Below are 20,990 nucleotides of genomic sequence, written 5' to 3'. Positions count from 1 at the left end.
GAGAATGATTGAGCTACCATTTACTCATTGAATCATTGTGTGGTGAATCATAGTGTATGAAACATTTATGTATGTATCACGTCACTTACTGTATAATAAATGACACAAAGTGATGCTGAACCTGTATAATGATTGGCACATTGTACACATTCCTGATGTGCAGTGCAAAGTGATATAAATGGAGATAGATTGGGTACCTGTCATGATGCTTTACCTATACAGGATAAGGAATAAAATCATGGATTCTACAGTGATGCAATTTACAGAGAAGTGATAAAGTATTGCCCCCTTTCTTCCTGATAGAAAGTACATTGCTGGATACATTTTAAGATAACTTCCATTTTATCAGATTTATTACTATTTACTGTATATGAGAAGGGTCCTCCAGTTATACTGTGATTGCAGGATGCTGGGAACTGCAAGAATCAGCTTTAATCTTTGGGAGAACCAGACAGAAACTTTTCAATATCCCTGAGGAAATTAGGAAATAAAGAGACACTAAATGTTAATTTAAAAAAATAAAAAAAATAAACATAAAAGGATAAAAAATACAAATATAAAATTATCCTCTATATACAGGCTGCAGGCACTAGTATTTTTGCCGAAATCATGCAGACAAACGAAGCCTCCTCCATCTGGCTGGTATCAGCAATGTGCACCAGCATAACCTCACTGCTGAAACCATTAAATTTGCAAAAAGGGGGCTTAGCGTTTAGCAAATTTCTATTACAGCTCTACCTGGTTTGTAACCTGGCATTTCTAGATCCCTGAAAGCCAAATGTGGCACACTTTGGGAGAAGGAGTGGGATGTATGTAGGTAAATTTTATGGTTAGCCGTCTCTAATATTGTTTGTTTTCCAGCTTGTCTGGTACAATGAGAGGTAACTCTACCTAACTGCGTCAGTAGAAGTGTTTACTACAGCTTTACATGGATTCTTTCCCAGCTTTACCAGGCCCCTGAATAAAAAATCTGACTAGCTATGCTATGACATGAGGCTTTGGAAAATATATTTATGCATATAAAGGCATACCATACCTTACATTTTGGATAAGTTGGGTAATAAACTCTGTAGAGCGGTAATGGATGACAAAATGAATATTGCTTAAATAAAATATACAAAATGCTACAGTAGAATCTCCCAATATCGCACACTTACGGAGGGGGAAAAAAAGTGTTCGCTATTGGGAGATGCCCGCTTTTGGAAATCTCCCAAGGTTCAAAAATCTTTCTAAATGACTGAATACTGTACTGTGCTTATCCCAGAGTGTAATTACCTATAAAACATGATAAAAAGGATATTTCATCCCCAGTGCCATTTTATTTCCATAATGCCACTTCTTTACTCCCTCCTTGAACCCCCTGTGCCACATTATCCTCCCCAATCCCCCCCATGTCCCTTTATTCCCCCCGATCCTCCATGCCACTTTATTTCCCCTGTGCCAAATCACCCCCCCCCCATTTATTTAACCCCTTTGCCACATAATTTCCCCATTCCTTTATCCCTCTGACCCCCAGTTGTGCTTCTTACATGGCCAGCAAGCTCAGGTGCAGGGGTAAGGCATTGTAGCAAGCTTAACGTCCTCTCAATGTCCTGTACGCTGCACTGACAAATGACATCAGAAGCGTCACTTGTCCGTGCCGGCAGCCACCACTGCTCACTGATTTTAAGTGAGCAATGGTGGCATCCAGCACTGATGAGTCAATGCAGCGTAGATGATGTCAAGCCTGCTGAGATGCCAAGCCCCTACACCTGAGCCTGTTGATCAGGTTAGAAGTACAACAGCGATCAGAGGGAGTAGGGAAGGGGAAAATGATGTGGCACAGGGGGAAATAAAGGGGGGGGGATGATTTGGCACAGGGAAAATTAAGTGGCATGGTGGGGTTCTGCTTCTGTGTTGGGGCTGCTGCAGGAGGATGCAGCCTTGGAGCCCAAGCCCCTTATTGGGGTATTGGCTACCCTTCCTTGACCACAGCCCTGTGTACAAGGTAGGGGCAGCACATAAGCCTGGTTGTCTGGTATTGGGAGTGTGTTGCTTGGTAAGGGGTGTCTGTGCCTGCTATTGGGAGTGTCCACAATTTGCAAATACATTATGTCCTATGGGACAATGTTGGGGAATCAAAAACTGTCCGCTATTGGGAGGTGTCCCCTATTGGGAGGTGTCCATTAAGGAAGATTTTACTGTACTGTGGTACATTGGCCCATATTTATTAATAGTATATAATACTTACATAGTGTAAACATATGATCAAGTTTATCATATAATACAAGTTCCCCATATTTACTATTTGAAGAGGCCACATAAGAAAAGTGTGCCAACCAATAATGTGCATTAGATTCCAATGTGAACTGATTACATAGAGCCCATAGGTTAAGAGGCTGATACAAGTGACATGGTTGCTATGTTTCAGGGGGCCATGGTTCATGTTTCATTGATGGAAGCAAAGATGCCAGTAATACTGAGGCTGCTGACTGGCAAGATTGGAGAGCCGACCAGAGACAGAATGAGGGAACAGCGAGGGGACGGAGGGGGAGTTAATTAACAGTTTGTTGTTTTAATGCATTTGGGACCTTTAAGGGTGTATTCACACATACAATATACTGTGCATATTTGATGTGCAGAACTTTTAGCTGCAGATTTCATTGTAAAGTAAATGACTGAACACAGCTTCAAATCCTGCGCATAAAATATGCACAGGATACTGTACGTGTGAATAGACCCTAAAAATGATTATATTTATTTATTTTACAAGATGCATAACCCTGTTAGAAACAAACTAAGGCAACAAGTCAGCTAACTCCTTGGCACATACAATGTCATCACAGCCGACTGCATTGAATCCCGCAGCCTCCATCACACAAGGAGTTAACACCACCTCCGATCGTTCACCTTCCAATACGATGAAACATCTGCTTTTGTTGTAATTAATCTGAAGCTTTTCTTTTTTTTTTTCCAGCTACCAAAACATATAAAGCTCCATCTGGGCGGATGGCCAGCCTGGCATAGCAGCCAATTATCCTCTAATAAACACCATCCAGGAATGAACCGCAGACGGGAGATATATAGGACACTTAAATGCTAAATGGGATTAATTAAAATTTAAAGGCGTGTTCTGTCATCGCCATCGATCGGACAATAAATCATCATTGCCTTCTGGGTGATAACGCTCCGCTATGTCAGCAATCAGCACCATATCTGTCAACAAAAAACTTTATTAGTCAAAAAAGGCTTTGACATGTAGCATCCCTCCCCCTGCTTATCATTGTATGATCCCTTACAGCTCATTAGTGTTTTTCTAGTTACAGACCAGGAAATCAATTTGCCAGTCCGGCAGTCAATAGAACACAATAGACCCATCTATCCAGGAACAGAAAAACAGCAACTTTCTTTCAAAAACAGCTCCCCGTATGTCTCCAGGTTGGGTGTGGTTTTACAACTTGGCTCCATTCACTTCAATGGAACCGAGCTGTAGAACCACATCAAATCTGGAGACAGATGGAGCTGTTTTTGAAAGAAAATAGATCCGTTTTTCTATTTCTGGATAACCCCTTTAACAAAATGTCTGTTGATTTCCTACCTGGGTTCCAGCAAACAAGATGACAAATCAATAATCTTCAATATCCGACCTTCAACACAATTTTTTATTGTTTTTTACAGAGGTCAAAACCATCTGCACAGACATAGCGTTAAATAATAACATTCTGACTCTCTACAGCCACCACCAGGGGAGCTGAGAACCTTATTGTATACGGCAGTGTTTTTCAAACAGTCTGTCCCCAACTGTTGCAAAACTACAACTCCCAGCATGCCCAGACAGCTGCTGCCTGTCCGGGCATGCTGGAAGTTGTAGTTTTGCAACAGTGAAGAGCAGACTGTTTGAAAAACATTGGTTTACAGCAGGGGTCTCAAACTCCAATGGTCTGAGGGCCACTGGAGGTAGAGGCTGGATGAGGCTGGGCCGCATACGCTGCTCACATATAATGCCCCCATCATGCGCCCCCCATATATAATGCCCCCATCATGCACCCCCCAGATATAATGCCCCCATCATGCACCCCCCACATATAATGCCCCCATCATGCGCCCCTCACATATAATGCCCCCATCATGTTCCAGACAGCCCCCCAAATAGATATGACCCCATCAGGTCGGGCTCCCCAGTAGGGCTCCTATTTAAACAATTATGCCCCTAAGAAGATAGGTTAGCCCCTGGTGATAAGCAGGTCCTCCCTTATTAGGCAAGTTAAGTTAAGTTTCACAGCTATATTACTTACATCTCCTTGCTGCAGCCTAAAACGAGCCTTCTTTGAGGGGATGCGCGCATTAGGTGATGTCATCACATGCACCGCGCAGGACGTCAGTGTCCAGGTGTCCTGCGCTGCGGATGCAATGATGTCACCAATCGCGCGCATCCCTCCAGGAAGGCTCATTACAGGCTGCAGCAGGGAGATATAGGTGCAGTAGCAGTGTGTGCCGATGTGTGTGAAGTCTTCCGGCATTTAGCGCTGCTTGCCCGAAGCAGGGCTAAATGCCTGAAGAAATCACCTGCCCAGCGCCCGGGCCATAAAATTTTGTTCGGGCCGGGAGTTTAAGACCCCTGGTGTACAGTGTATCCATTAAAAACAATAAAAAGACAGTGGCAGGGATTTATCAAAACTTGTGCAGAGCACTGGTGGAGCAGTTGCCCATAGTCAGGGGCATACCTAGAGCATTTGGCACCCGGGGCGGACCCTTTGTTTGGCACCCCCCCCCCCCCACACACACACACACATGCACCCCCCTTAATTACAACCCCTCCCCCCAGGGGCGGACTGACAGCGCTCGGGGCCCCCGGACCAAAAAAAAAAGGCAAGGGCCCCTGCTAGGCTCTGCAGCTCGTCAATCTTCTGCCACACTCCTATTCCACCCAAATCCCACACACAAAATTTTTTTATTTATATACCGTATTTATCGGCGTATAACACGCACTGGCGTACAACACGCACCCCCATTTTAACAGGGAAATTTAAGTAAAAAAAATAAAATGTAAAATAAATGACTTGGACTAAATGCCACATCACCCCTCCCCCCCAACTATGTCTTCTACTGCACCTGTTTGGTCCTGTCCCCTCCAGCGCCACATGATTCCTTCCCTTTTATCAGTCCCTGTGCCACATTTACCCCTCTCATCGCCACCCCCCATGTCTCATCATCCCCCAATGTCTCATCATTTCCCCCTGTCATAGACCACCACTAGCCATACAGACATTAAGCATTTAGTGCCTCCCCCACCATCATTTCCCCCTGTCTCATCATGTCCCCCATCATTCCCCCCTCATCATCCCCCCACCCTGTCTCATCATCGTCCCCCACCCTGTCTCATCATGTCCCTCATCATTCCCCCTCATCATCCCCCCACCCTGTCTCATCATCGTCCCCCACCCTGTCTCATCATGTCCCTCATCATTCCCCCCACCCTGTCTCATCATGTCCCTCATCCTTCCCCCCTCATCGTCCCCCCACCCTGCCTCATCATCCCCCACCCTGTCTCATCATGTCCCTCATCATTCCCCCCTCATCATCCCCCCACCCTGCCTCATCATCCCCCACCCTGTCTCATCATGTCCCCCATCATTCCCCCTCATCATCCCCCCACCCTGTCTCATCATGTCCCCCATCATTCCCCCTCATCATCCCCCCACCCTGTCTCATCATGTCCCCCATCATTCCCCCTCATCATCCCCCCACCCTGTCTCATCATGTCCCCCATCATTCCCCCTCATCATCCCCCCACCCTGTCTCATCATGTCCCCCATCATTCCCCCTTATCATCCCCCCACCCTGCCTCATCATCCCCCCTCATCATTTCCCCTGTCTCATCATCCCCCCATCATTCCCCCCCCCTCATCATTTCCCCGTCTCATTATCCACCCATCATGTTCCTCCTATGGCATCCAGTGGTCTTCAACCTGCGGACCACCAGATGTTGCAAAACTACAACTCCCAGCATGCCCGGACAGCCAACAACATCTGGAGGTCCGCAGGTTGAAGATCACTGGAGGTCCGCATGCAACATCTGGAGGTCCGCAGGTTGAAGACCACTCTTCCCCTTTCCTTACTTGTCTGCGCTTCAGCTGTCTTGTGGGCTGCAGGGTCAGTAAAGCAGATGAATTACGTCCTCTCCCGGCTTCTCTGTGCGGCATCAGGGATGTCACTTTTCGGCGGCGACTACAGGAAATTAAAAGTGACGTCAGTGATGCCGCACAGAGAAGCCGGCAGAGGACGTAACTCATCTGCTTCACTGACCCCGCAAGACCCTCCGCCTGACCTGCCGAAGCACAGCCAGGTAAGGAAAATAAACAAAACTATAAAAAGCAGGAAAAGGGGGAATGATGAGGGAGGGGGTAGGTTCTCCCACACTATACACAGGTACTGGTGGATTAAAAGGTAGAGCAGATCCGGACAAGGTAGGGCTTATTTTAATCAGCGTCTCCCGCACTATCCACCACACCAGTACCTGTGGATAGTGCGGGAGAAAACAAGTGACAGTGTGGGGAGGAGACGCCACTGGTCACTGATGTAAAGTGGCCGCGGCCGTGCTGTTAATACTTAACAAGCAGACGCTGCTGCGGCCACTTTAAATCAGTGACCAGAAGATGTATTGGCGTATAACACGCAGGCAGACTTTTTGCCTTAAATTTTAAAACACTTTAAAGTAGGTAAATTTCAATGACCAATAATATCGGTATAAAAGGAGTAAATATATACCACCACACAATAACTGAATAATACCGCCATACTGTACTGAATAAAACCCCTATACACAGACCAGTATACTATAAAGAATCTGTATACAATATAAGTGATTATATACAGGACCATATGGCGGTAGATATCACCTGTACACAGGATGTATATACCATAAAAGCGATTACAGTTACATTTTGGGACTCACAATTACGTCTTTTCTGATCAGCGGCGTCCTCTTTCCTTTTCTTCTCCGTCCGGATAAGACCGCCATGTGGATCTCTTAACATCTGCAGGAAAAACATGTCAGACTCTGCATTTTTTTGTGCCCTCCCCTCCTATACACAATCTGCCCATCTATAGGCCCACAAACTGTAATAATGCCCTCCTTGGTGTACTGCACAGTAAAAGGGCAGGTAGGTAAGTAGCCAGGTAACCCCCTCTTTCTCATAGGTATATGCAGAGTTACACCCCCCACTCTTTCCCATAGGTATATGCAGAGTTACACCCCCCTCTCTTTCCCATAGGTATATGCAGAGCTACGCTACACCCCCCCCTCTTTCCCATAGGTATATGCATAGTTACACCCCCCTCTTTCCCATAGGTATATTCAGAGCTACACCCCCCTCTTCCCTATAGGTATATGCAGAGCTACACCCCCCCTCTTCCCCATAGGTATATGCAGAGCTACACCCCACCTTCCCCATAGGTATATGCAGAGCTGCACCCCCCCTCTTCCCCATAGGTATATGCAGAGCTACACCCCCCCCCTCTCACTCCCTTTCACATAGGTATATGCAGAGCACCCCCCCTCTCCCTCCCTTTCCCATAGGTATATACAGAGCACCCCCCATCTCTCCTCCCTTTCCCATAGGTATATACAGAGCACCCCACCTCTCCCTTCCTTTCCCATAGGTATATACAGAGCACATCCCCTCTCCTTCCCTTTCCCATAGGTATATACAGAGCACCCCCCTTCTCCCTCCCTTTCCCATAGGTATATACAGAGCACCCCCCACTCCCTCCCTTCCCCATAGGTATATACAGAGCAACCCCCCCTTCCCTATAGGTATAGGCAGGTTTAAAAAATAAATAAAAAGGATGCTCACCTGATATCCCACTCAGCGATCTTCTCAGCTGCAGGGCCGCGTCTTCTCCCCTTCACAGTACAGGCGCCGGATGAGTGACGTCACCGGCGCCTATACTGCGTGCTGTGTGGGGGCTGAGGTCACGTCTCCTCTGTGTGAGATTCAGATGCGGCTCACACAGAGGGGGCGCCTTCTCCTGTATGTGCGTGTATCGCGCATACAGGAGAATGTAGCGCTGTCTGCTGGGGATCTGGGATGAGTGTCCCAGATCCTCAGTAGTTGCGGCGGCGGGTCAGTCCGTCCCTGGCACCCCCCTTGAGCCTTGAGAGTGGCCGCCCCCCCCCCCCTTGGTACGCCACTGCCCATAGTAACCACTCAGACTCCAGCATTCATTTAAAAATGAAAAAGCAATATCATTGGTTGCTTTGGGCAACTGCTCTTTTGTTCCTCTGCACAAGTTTTGATAAATCTACCCCATGCAATAAGCTTCTAAAGGTAGTTGCAGGGAGACAGGATTTTTACCAAATAACTATGGGGGGCATTTATCAAGCTTCCCCCTGCACACAGGCACTGCTGCCAGAGTCGCTGAGTTTGTGAAGAGGCGAGCACCCATACTGAAATCTAGCAGAGATTTCATCAGCTCTTTGCACTATTTTGTTAGCCAAAAATATACACACTGTACCTCCAAAGTTGCTCTCCTGCCCATCTTGGGGTGGAGAGACGTCACCAATGTTGGGCGGCCAGGTTGCTGAACAGCAAGTTCCATACACGAGTCCTATTAATTAGAAGAGTGGTTGTGCACAGAACTCACTGGGCATTGTACGTTTGCCTCAGCAACCTAACCACCCAGCGTGGACTGAATCTTTCTACGCTGAACATTGTAGAATAGGAAGGAGAGCAACTATGGAGATACACTTTAAGGGTATGTTCACATGTACAGAATCTGCTGCATATTTTGTTGCATATTTTCTGCAGCTGATTTTGATACCCATTGACTTCAAGGGGAAGCAAAATCTGCTACAGCAAATCTGCAGCAGATTTTCAGCAGAAAAAATGCATGTGTGAACGTATCCTAAGGGTCTATTCACAAATACACGTGAAACTGTGTTCAGTCATTAAGTTTACACTGAACTCTGCAGCATAAAATCTGTAGCTTCAAATATACCCTTAGGGTAAGGCATATACCCTTAGGGTAGGGTAATATACCCTTAGGGTAGGGTAATTTATCAAAGCTCTTTTACCTTTTAATAAATTTGGTGCTCCTACACATTATCAGCACACAAAGAAAAAAGGTGTAAAAAAAATGCTTCACTTGCACTGCAATAATAAATGTGGGCCATTGACTTCAATGGGTAGGAAAATACACAGCTGTGAATACACAGCATTTGCCCTACGTGGGACCCTACCCTTAGGGTAGGGTCAGACGTAGCCTATACGCAGGCTATTTCAGGCTGCGCAGCTGGAAATATGCTGCCTATTCTATTCACAGAATTTCAAGCTGCATATTTTATGCTGTGTTCAGTTATTTAGTTTTAATTGAAATTTACAATAGACCCATAGGGTCTATTCACGTGCACAGCATCCGCTGCAGGTTTGACGCATGAAAATCTGCAGAAAACTCACATGAATTGTTGAAATACACTGATACTAGTAAATGCAGAAATATTGATTTTAATGGCACTTACATCTTCAACATATTTTTTGACGTCAAATCTGCGTTGACTGTAGTACGTGTGAACAGACCCTTAGGGTCAATTCACACGTACAGTATTCTGCACAGATTTGATGCCCAGGATTTTCTGCTGCAGATCTCAATGTAAACTGAATGACTGAACACAGCTTGAAATCCTGCTCATCAAAACTGTGCAGAATACTGTACATGTGAATAGACCCTTAACCACTTAAGGACCTAGGGCGTATGGATACGCCTTGACGTCCTGGTACTTAAGGACCCAGGGCGTATCCATACGCCCGTGGGAATTTCGGTCCCCGCCGCGCGCCGGGCGGGGACCGGGCCGGGGTGACTGCTGATATCAATCAGCAGGCACCCCGTGCAAATGCCCAGGGGGACCCCCCCACGTCGGCGATCGGCGCAAATCGCAAGTGAATTCACACTTGCGATTTGCGCCGATTCCGGGTCATACGGGTCTATTGTGACCCGGTGACCCGGAATAGAAGGGGGATCGCGGTTGTCTAAGACACCCACGATCCCCCTGTAGGCATAGGAGTGAGGTGGCAGGGTTGCCACCCCTCCTATCCCTGCTATTGGTCTTCTATTGATCGTCAGAGGCGACGACCAATAGCAGATCGGGGGCGGGGGGGTTAACTTTCGTTTTCCCCGTCCTGCCCTCCCACAATAGGCGGGGCAGAACGGGGAACCGAAGGGGACTGGGCACCGGCGTCCACTTACCCGTCCGAAGGGGACTGGGCACCGGCGTCCACTTACCCGTCCGGAAAAATTAAATTTTTCATTTGCACAGCCCACTGTTCCAAAGATCTGTGGGGTGTAAATACTCACTGCACCCCTTATTAAATTCTGTGAGGGGTGTAGTTTCCAAAATGGGGTCACATGTGGGGGGGTTCCAGTGTTCTGGCACCACGGGGAGCTTTGTAAACGCACATGGCCCCTGACTACCATTCCAAACTAATTCTCTTTCCAAAAGCTCAATGGCGCTCCTCCTCTTCTGAGCATTGTAGTTCGCCAGCAGAGTATTTTACGTCCTAACATGGGGTATTTCCATACTCAGAAGAAATGGGGTTACACATTTTGGGGGTCATTTTCTCCTATTACCCCTTGTAAAAATGTAAAATTTTGGGGGAAAACTGCATTTTAGTAAAAAAAAAAAAAATTTTTCATTTACACATCCAACTTTAACGAAAAGTCGTCAAACATCTGTGGGGTGTTAAGGCTCAGCGGACCCCTTGTTACGTTCCTTGAGGGGTGTAGTTTCCAAAATAGTATGCCATGTGGGTATTTTTTGCCGTTCTGGCACCACAGGGGCTTCCTAAATGCGACATGCCCCCAAAAAACCATTTCAGCAAATGTGACTCCTTCTCTTCTGAGCATTGTACTTCGCCCGCAAAGCATTTTATGTCCTAACATGTGGTATTTCCTTACTCAGAAGAGATGGGGTTACAAATTTGGAAAGGCATTTTCTCCCATTACCCTTTGTAAAAATGGTAAATTTGGGGGAAAACTGCACTTTAGTGAATTTTTTTTTTTTTCATTTACACATCCGACTTTAACGAAAAGTCGTCAAACACCTGTGGGGTGTTAAGGCTCACTGGAACCCTTGTTACGTGCCTTAAGGGGTCTAGTTTCCAAAACGGTATGCCATGTTGGGGTTTTCTGCTGTTCTGGCACCATAGGGGCTTCCTAAATGTGACATGCCCCCCAAAAACCATTTCAGCAAAATACCCTCTCCAAAATCCTATTGTCGGTCCTTCCTTTCTGAGCCCTCTAGTGCACCCGCCGAACACTTGACATACACATATGAGGTATTTCCTTACTCGAGAGAAATTGGGTTACAAATTTTGGGGGGATTTTTCATCTATTACCCCTTGTAAAAATTCAAAAACTGGGTCTACAAGAACATGCGAGTGTAAAAAATGAAGATTTTGAATTCTCTCCTTCAATTTGCTGCTATTCCTGTGAAACACTTAAAGGGTTAATACACTTACTGAATGTCATTTTGAATACTTTGAGGGGTGCAGTTTTTATAATGGGGTCATTTGTGGGGTATTTCTAATATGAAGGCCCTTCAAATCCACTTCAAAACTGAACTGGTCCCTGAAAAATTCCGATTTTGAAAATTTTGTGAAAAATTGGAAAATTGCTGCTGAACTTTGAAGCCCTCTGGTGTCTTCCAAAAGTAAAAACACGTCAATTTTATGATGCAAACATAAAGTAGACATATTGTATATGTGAATCAATGTATAATTTATTTGGAATATCCATTTTCCTTACAAGCAGTGAGCTTCAAAGTAAAAAAAAATTCTAAATTTTCAATTTTTTCATCAAATTTTGGAATTTTTCACCAAGAAATGATGCAAGTATCGACAAAATTTTACCACTAACATAAAGTAGAATATGTCACGAAAAAACTATCTCGGAATCAGAATGAAAGGTAAAAGCATTCCAGAGTTATTAATGCTTGAAGTGACAGTGGTCAGATGTTCAAAAAATGGCCAGGTCCTTAAGGTATATTTGGGCTGGGTCCTTAACCCCTTAAGGACACATGACGTACTGGAACGTCATGTGTCCACTCCCGATCTATAACGCGGGGCCACGGCGTGGCCCCGCGTCATAGCGGTTCGGGCCCGGCCTCTAACAACGGCCGGGACCCGTGGCTAATAGCGCGCGGCATTGATCGCTGTGCCGCGCGCTATTAACCCTTTAGACGCGTCGTTCAAAGTTGAACGCCGCGTCTAAAGTGAAACCGAAAGCATGCCGGCTAGCTCAGTGGGCTGTTCGGGATAGCCGCGGTGAAATCGCGGCATCCCGAACAGCTGACAGGACAGCGGGAGGGCCCCTACCTGCCTCCTCGCTGTCCGATCGCCGAATGACAGCTCAGTGCCTGAGATCCAGGCATGAGCAGTCATGCGGCAGAATCATCGATCACTGGTTTCTTATGAGAAACCAGTGATCAATGTAAAAGATCAGTGTGTGCAGTGTTATAGGTCCCTATGGGACCTATAACACTGCAAAAAAAAAGTGCAAAAAAAAAGTGAATAAACATCATTTAACCCCTTCCCTATTAAAAGTTTGAATCACCCCCCTTTTCCCATAAAAGAAAAAACACAGTGTAAATAAAAATAAAAATAAACATAAATGGTATCGCCGCGTGCGGAAATGTCCGAATTATAAAAATATATCGTTAATTAAACCGCACGGTCAATGGCGTGCGCGCAAAAAAATTCCAAAGTCCAAAATAGTGCATTTTTGGTCACTTTTTATATCATGAAAAAATGAATAAAAAGCGATCAATAAGTCCTATCAATGCAAAAATGGTACAGTTAAAAACTTCAGATCACGGCGCAAAAAATGAGCCCTCATACTGCCCCATACACGGAAAAATAAAAAAGTTATAGGGGTCAGAAGATGACAATTTTAAACGTATAAATTTTCCTGCATGTAGTTATGATTTTTTCCAGAAGTGCGACAAAATCAAACCTATATAAGTAGGGTATCATTTTAATCATATGGACCTACAGAATAAAGGTAAGGTGTCATTTTTACCGAAAAATGTACTACGTAGAAACGGAAGCCCCCAAAAGTTACAAAATGGCGTTTTTTTTTTCAATTTTGTCTCACAATGATTTTTTTTCCCGTTTCACCGTAGATTTTTTGGGCACAATGACTGACGTCATTACAAAGTAGAATTGGTGGTGCAAAAAATAAGCCATCATATGGATTTTTAGGTGCAAAATTGAAAGAGTTATGATTTTTTAAAGGCAAGGAGCAAAAAACGAAAATGCAAAAACGGAAAAAACCCCGGTCCTTAAGGGGTTAAGGGGTTAAAGGGGTACTCCTGTGGAAAACTTTTTTTTTTTTAAATCAACTGGTGCCAGAAAGTTAAACAGATTTGTAAATCACTTCTATTAAAAAATCTTAATCCTTCCAGTACTTTGTAGGGGCTGTATACTAAAGAGAAAACCAAAAAACAAATGTATTTCCTCTGATGTCATGACCACAGTGCTCTCTGCTTACCTCTGCTGTCCCTTTTAGGAACTGTCCAGAGCACGAAAAATTCTCCATAGCAAACATATGCTGCTCTGGACAGTTCTTAAAATGGACAGCAGAGGTCAGCAGAGAGCACTGTGGTCATGACATCAGAGGAAATGCATTTCTCTTTTGGATTTCTCTTTAGTGTACAGCCCCTAAAAAGTACTGGAAGGATTAAAAAAATTTTATAGAAGTGATTTACAAATCTGTTTTACTTTCTGGCACCAGTTGATTAAAAAAAAAAAGTTTTCCACGGGAGTACCCCTTTAAGGTGCATTTCCAGCATCAAAAGTTATCGCCTAGCCGTAGGATAGGAGATAACAAGCTGATCAGTGGGGTCTCACCATTGGGACCCAACCAATTTTGAGAATAAAGCAAAATTGTCCCTCAAATGAATGGGGTGCATTTGCACTGATTCTCTATGAAGCTTCCAAACACTAGCAAGAGCTAAACTAGATGGGTGCAGGGGTTGGTAATATGTTTTGTTTCCCTTTCAGTTTTTTTTTTTCAAATTCAAAGTTTATTGAAAGTTTTCGAATATAGAGAAATAAATCAGTACAAACAAGTCGGATCGTACAAAACAATCATATAGGAAATTCGATTGCTCAAGGTTGTGAATTAACGATATGACAGAGGCTAGGTGACAACAGGTCATATGTCTCCGGGAGATCAGGACCAGGGCGGGTGCCGGGACATTGGCAAAACACATGGGGTCATGTAAGCTCTCTGTCGGTAGCACATTAGCAATCACATAGATGTCTAACAAAACAGAACTGAACTGAGTAGGGTAAAGAGAAATGGATAGGAGGGGGGAAAGGTTGGAAAGAGGGTAATGGGGAGGGAAGGGAAGGATGGGTGGGGAGGTGTTACGCTGAGTGCTCCGGGCCCCCTGCTGGTCTCGGAGCGCTCACAGCGTGTCCCCCCAGGCAGTGCTCCAGTGTCACTGCGTGTGCATCCCCGCTCTCTAGGGCGTGCGTGCACCGGGACTCTTAGATCTAAAGGACCAGTGCACAGGTGATTGGTGCCTGGTCCAAAGTGGTTTATTAAGGGTTAAGCTTTGTGAGAGGGAATGCTGCTTGGACTTAATTAGGCCTCACCTGTGCACTGCCTATAAGTACCGTCTCCTCCCACAGCCTCCTGACGGATCTTTGTTGCCTTTGTGCCTGAGAGAAAGCATTCCTCGTTCCTGTGTTACCCTGCCTGTTGCCGTTCCTGTTGCTACTGACTTCCGCCTGTGAACCTGAACTGCCTGCCCTGACCTTTTGCTACGTCTGACTTTGCCTTTGCCTGATCCTCTTGTACCTTGCCTTATCTCAGCAGCCAGAGAGGTTGAGTCGCTACTGTGTGGAACGACCTGGGGGTTACTTGCCGCAGCAAGTCCATCCCGCTTTGAGGCAGGCTCTGATGAAAACCAGTAACTCCTTAGACTCCGTTCCCCTGGTACAGCCCACGTCATCACCTCTCTGGCACAGTGGATCCACCACCAGCCTCCGCTACCAGCTACCAGCCCGGATCCTGACAGTAAGATCCGGCCATGGATTCTGCTGAGGTACCTGATCCTGGGGACCTTGCAGCCTTGCTCATCGAGCAAGCACGTCAGCTACACCAGCTTCTAGCCCTGCTCCAGCAACTCCAGTCAGCTCAGCAGCAATTGCCACCACAGCCTGTTGTCGCTTCCCGCTCCTGTTTCTGCCTGTCCTTGCCGGACAAGTATAATGGAGACTCCAAGCTGTGCCGTGGGTTCCTGACACAATGCCCCTTGCATCTCGAGTTGATGGAAGACCTGTTCCCTTCAGAACGTGCCAAAGTGGCGTTCATAGTCAGCGTACTCTCCGGGAAGGCTCTGGCCTGGGCTACGCCGCTATGGGACCACAACGATCTTGCCACTGCCAATGTCCACTCCTTCCTACGGGAATTCCGGACTGTTTTTGAGGAACCTGCCTGGGTTGCCTCTGCTTTATTAAACTTGTCCCAAGGAAGTTCTTCTGTGGGCGATTACGCCATACGTTTCTGTACTCTGTCCTCAGAACTTTCTTGGAATAATGAGGCGCTCTGTGCTATTTTTATGAAGGGCCTGTCAAGCAAAGGGGGGGAGGGGTACTGTTACGATGAGCGCTCCGGGCCCCCTGCTGGTCTCGGAGCGCTCACAGCGTGTGTCCACAGGCAGCGCTGCGGCTTCACTGTGTGTGCATCCCCTCTCTCTAGGGCGCGTGCACCGGGACTCTTAGATCTAAAGGACCAGTGCACAGGTGATTGGTGCCTGGTCCAAAGTGGTTTATTAAGGGTTAAGCTTTGTGAGAGGGAGTGCTGTTTGGACTTACTTAGGCCTCACCTGTGCACTGCCTATAAGTACAGTCTCCTCCCACAGCCTATTGCCGGATCTTTGTTGCCTTTGTGCCTGAGAGAAAGCATTACTTGTTCCTGTGTTACCCTGCCTGTTGCCGTTCCCATTGCAACCGACTTCCGCCTGTGAACCTGAGCCGCCTGCCATGACCTTTTGCTACGTCTGACTTCGCCTTTGCCTGATTCTCTTGTACCTTGCCTTATCTCAGCAGCCAGAGAGGTTGAGTCGCTACTGTGTGGAACGAACTGGGGGTTACTTGCCGCAGCAAGTCCATCCCGCTTTGCGGTGGGCTCTGGTGAAAACCAGTAACTCCTTAGACTTCGTTCCCCTGGTACGGCCCACGTCATCACCTCTCTGGCACAGCGGATCCACCACCAGCCTCCGCTACCAGCTACCAGCCCGGATCCTGACAGGCGGAAGGGCTGTGTGGAGGGTAGGGTTACGGGAGGTCCCTTAGAAGAAGATGAGGGGGAAGAGGAATACGAAGAGAAGAGGTAGGAGTGAGTATGGAGACAGAATTAATGTAGGGACCAAAGAAGGAAGAAACAGCTTACCTTGCTCGCAGGTGAGACTCTAGGTTGCCACGACCTCCGGTTTAAGACCCCCAATATCAAATGGAGGGGCAGATTAGGGTGTACTGTGTGTTAGATGAGTGTAGCCGACTGAGATTAGGTGAGGCAGTGGTTAGTATGGGAGGAACGCTACATTGAGAGGTGTAAGGTGGTATAGTCAGAGGAAGCCTGGAAAGCAATCCAGGGCTGCCAGGTCGTTGGGTAGCGGGACTGGTCATCACGCATGGCGGTTGAGAGTTCTTCCATCCTGTGGAAGCGGGATACCTCTTTAAGCCAGTCCGTGATGGAAGGGACAGTCGTGGACTTCCATAAGCGTGGGATGATTGTCCTAGCCGCTAGAAGTAGGTAGGAGATCAGCCTATAGGTAGTTCTGGGTATCTTGGGGGGGAGTATGGAGAGGAGAGTAATTTCTGGAGTTGCTTCTAAGCATATGGAAGTGATGTGGGCTATAACGTCCAACGTTTGCCTCCAAAAGTCCACCATGGAGGGGCAGGTAAGCCAGATGTGCAGCATGGAGCCCCTATCGGAACTGCAATGCCAACATCTGTCGGAAACTCCCTGGTAGAATTTCACCAGCAAGACGGGGACCCTATACCATCTTGTTAGTACCTTGTAGTTAGTTTCTTGAGCCTTGCATGAAATGGTCGATCGGTGGCAGTTTCTGAGGGCAGTTGTCCAATCACCATCAGTGATGGAGTGTCCTAATTCCTTTTCCGAGCTTAACTTAAACGGAAGAGGTCTGTCTGAAGTTTCATCTATGAGGAGGTTGTATAGAAAACGAATCGTACGTGGTATAGAGTGGGAGATGACACAGAGGCGTTCAAATTTGGTAAGGGGTCGATGCAAGAGGAGTTTGTGTTTCATGGAATGATAATAGTGGTGTAGTTGTGAGTATTGGAGGAAATGTACGGGGCTTGGGGTCACGTCAGGGAGGAGTTCCGGCAGGGTTTTCAGTGAGGACCCATCTAAGAGGTGAAAAAATGTGGTTCCCTGATCTCGGTGGTAGTTCAGGAACTTACTCGCTGAAAGACGTGGGGGGAAGGTGGGGTTATCAAAGAGAGGTGTTAGGGGGTCATTAAGCTGGAAGAGAGCAAGTTTGGCTAGGTATAGTTTATGCATAGGGCATATTGAGTAGAGTACAGGAGGGAGGGCACCGGATGAAGCGGAGGTGGAGGGAGGGCGCCACAGCAGTGCCATCGGATCACAGTGAAGTGTCAAACCTTCCAGGGCGACCCATTGCTTGTCAGTACGGTGGTGACAACAATCCAGTACTCTGGTCAGTATCGCCGCAGTGTAGTAGGAGAGGTAGTCCGGGATTGCCAAACCCCCCTCACATTTCCTTCGTATTAGGATGTGTTTGGCAAATCTGGGGCGAGACTTCGCCCATACAAAAGTCGATTGGAGTGTTGTTAGTTCCCTGAAGAAGGAGCAGGGCAGCTGGACAGGAATGCAGGAGAAAAGGTGTAACAATCTGAGCAAAGCATTCATTTTCATAATGTTCACTCTGCCCAGCCAGGAAAAGTCTTTCCTGTCCCACCTGGCCAAGTCCCTCCGCAGGGAGTGTAATACGGGTGGGAAATTCAGTCTATAATTATCGGACAAATTGGCCGGGACCTGGATCCCTAGGTATCGAAGGGAGGAGGAACACCAACGGAAGGGGTAAGTGGTCTGAATGTGGTGCTTCAGGGTCAGAGGTAGAGTTAAGTTCAGGGCCTCACATTTAGTATGGTGCAGTTTATAGTTGCTAAATTGTGAGAAAAGGCGTATCGTGGACAGGAGGGACAGAAGGGAGGTTATGGGGGAGGATAAGTATAAAAGGAGATCGTCTGCAAAGGCTGAACATTTGTAATGACTCACGCCTACCTCTAGACCTTTGATGTCTGGGTTTTGGCGGATATCGTTCAAGAGGTGTTCCATGCAGATCACGTATAGGAGGGGAGAGAGGGGACATCCTTGGCGCGTGCCATTACAGATGTTAAGAGGCCGAGACAGATGGCCGTTGATCCTGATTTGAGTTTGGGGGAGGGTGTAGAGGGCAAGGATCCGTGAAAGCATGCTTTCGCCTAGGCCTAGTTCAGAGAGAGCGGCTGTCATGAAACCCCAATCCACCCTGTCGAAGGATTTCTCTGCATCAAGGGAGAGTAAACGGAAGAAAGTACGTAGAGTATTGTCTCTTGCCTCTCTACCTTTTATGAAGCCGACCTGGTATGGGTGGATTAGGGCGGGCATGTGTGACAAAAGTCTAGTGGCTATCAATTTGGCGAATAGTTTGGTGTCCGTGTTCAATAAGGAGATTGGACGGTAACTAGGGCAAAGCATCGGATACTTGCCCTCTTTGGGGATTACCGTAATGTATGCTCTGAGAAACGATGGGGACGGGGGGGGAGTCAGTAGAGATGGAGTTGAAGGCCGACAGCAGGAGAGGAGAAAGGGACGGATGGAGAGTTTTATAAAATTTGGATATGTAACCATCCGGTCCCGGGCTCTTACCTGATGGCATAGAGGAGATGGTGGCCTCCAACTCCTCTCGAGTGAATGGTCTTTCCAGATCTCGTATGGTGGAGGGGTCTAGGCGGGTGAGAGCAGTGCGTTCGATGTACCTCTGCAGGGGGGTCGTGCCTTCTCTAGGGGTAGAGTGAGTGGGTGGGGACGGCAAATTATACAGGGATGTATAATATTGGCGAAAGGCTTCAAGAATGTCTGGGGTCAGAGATCAGGGGGGTCCTGTGCGGGGTTTAATGATATGGATAAATAAGGAGGATTTTTTGTCTCAGAGGGCGGAGGCGAGTAGTTTGCCTGATTTGTTGCCCCATTCATAGAACAGGTGACCAGTAAGTTGCTGGTAGTATCTATGCTTGGAGGCTAGGAGGGAGAGGATTTCGCTGCGGACTTGGACAAGTTCCCTCATGGTACTATCCAACTGAGTTAGTTTATATTGTGTTTCCAAAGTCTGCAGAGACTGGCAGAGACTGAGTAGTTTTGCCGACGCCTCCCTCTTTAGGCGAGAGCCATGTTTGATCAGAATGCCTCTGAGGACACATTTCAAGGCCTTCCACTTAATCATAGGGGAGGAGTCATCTGAGATGTGGTCTTGGAGGAAGTTATCTATGGAGCATCTGAGGTCTTGCAAGCAGACAGAGTGTAGGAGCAAGGACTCATTTAAACGCCATGAGGATTGTGGTTTGGTGAGAGAGGGAAGTGTCAGCGAACAGCTAACAGGTGCATGATCTGACTGTATTCTCAAGCCAATCTCTGTATGGGTGACTGAAGGAAGAAGATAGTGAGGACAGAAAATGTAGTCTATGCGACTATAGGACTGTCTCGGGGCAGAAAAGAAGGTGAAGTCCTTGTCATGAGGATGAAACACTCTCCATACGTCGCTAAACTGCATGGAATGTAGCTTCATCCACAGGGCACGCAATTTAGTATGTGGGACTCTGGAGGAGCCAGCAGAGGTATCAGCCTGTGGGAACAGAGGGAGGTTAAAGGGGTTCTCTGGTGCTTAAACATCTTATCCCCTATCCCAAGGATAGGGGATAAGATGCCTGATGGCGGGAGTCCCACCGCTGGGGACCCCCGGGATCATTCAAGCGGCACCCCTTTTGTAATCAGTCCCCGCGAACATGCTCCGGGGACTGATTACAAACGCTGCGCACATGATCCCGGGGGTCCCCAGCGGCGGGACTCCCACGATCAGGCATCTTATCCCCTATCCTTTGGATAGGGGATAAGATGTTTGCACACCGGAGAACCCCTTTAAGGGGCCCGTTGCAAAGTTTCGCAATGTCGTCAGGGTTTTAATCAAGAATGGTATTTGGTCTCTGTTGGGTGCATAAATTGAGGCTATGGTGAGGGTTTGGCTCGAAATTTCACAGTTAACAAAAACGAATCTGGCCTGTGGATCAAGGAGGGATGATGTAATTTTGGGAGTGATTTATGAAAAGCTAGGGACACTCCTTTGGATCTGGATTCTGGATTTGTGCTGTGAAGCCACGAGGTGTAGTATTTAGTGGGTATAGTGGGTATGTGATCAGTTTTGAAATGTGTTTCTTGGAGTGAGATGATGTGTGCTCTCTGTTTGTGGAATGCATAGAGTATTTGTGCACGCTTTTCAGCGGTGTTGAAACCCTGAACATTCAGGGTAAGTAATTTTATGTCAGCTGCCATGGTGGAAGTGTGGCGATGTAGTCAGCTTACCAGTACGGTCGCGGCGGTCCAGAGCCTTCAGTCCACGGCAAGGATGAGGGAACATCTGGTAGGTCCCAGCCAATAAGAAGAAGAGATGTATGAGAGTTAGTATAGAAAGAAAGGGGTAGGAGAAGAACAGGAGCGACTGCGGGAGGTAGGATGTAGGGGGGCTAAGGTGTATGGCCAAGGAAGCCAAATGAAGGACTGGGGTCGGCCCAGTCATCATGCTAGTGGGGGTCAGCATGGAAGGTGTTCCGAGGTAAAGGGCAGTACAGCAAGGGTGATGTGCGAAACTAAAAGTGAGCAATAGAGCTAGCAGCTCACATTGACAGGGCTAGACTAAGAGT

General features: G+C 47.1%; 1 long non-coding RNA gene across 2 annotated transcripts in view; it reads right to left on the bottom strand.

Moving 5' to 3' along the window:
- The window catches only part of LOC130276101 (uncharacterized), a 173,866-nt gene that overhangs the window by 4,778 nt on the left and 148,098 nt on the right, over positions 1-20,990 (bottom strand). For both annotated transcript variants that reach the window (XR_008845019.1, XR_008845021.1), the window contains one exon: positions 366-471. This is a non-coding gene — a long non-coding RNA (uncharacterized LOC130276101). The remainder of the gene's footprint in view (positions 1-365; positions 472-20,990) is intronic.

Source organism: Hyla sarda, chromosome 6 (genome assembly GCF_029499605.1).
Source record: "Hyla sarda isolate aHylSar1 chromosome 6, aHylSar1.hap1, whole genome shotgun sequence".
In the NCBI taxonomy this organism is placed as follows: domain Eukaryota; kingdom Metazoa; phylum Chordata; class Amphibia; order Anura; family Hylidae; genus Hyla; species Hyla sarda.
The sequence above is the reverse complement of the archived record's forward strand: the minus strand, read 5'-3'. Positions and strand labels throughout refer to the sequence as shown.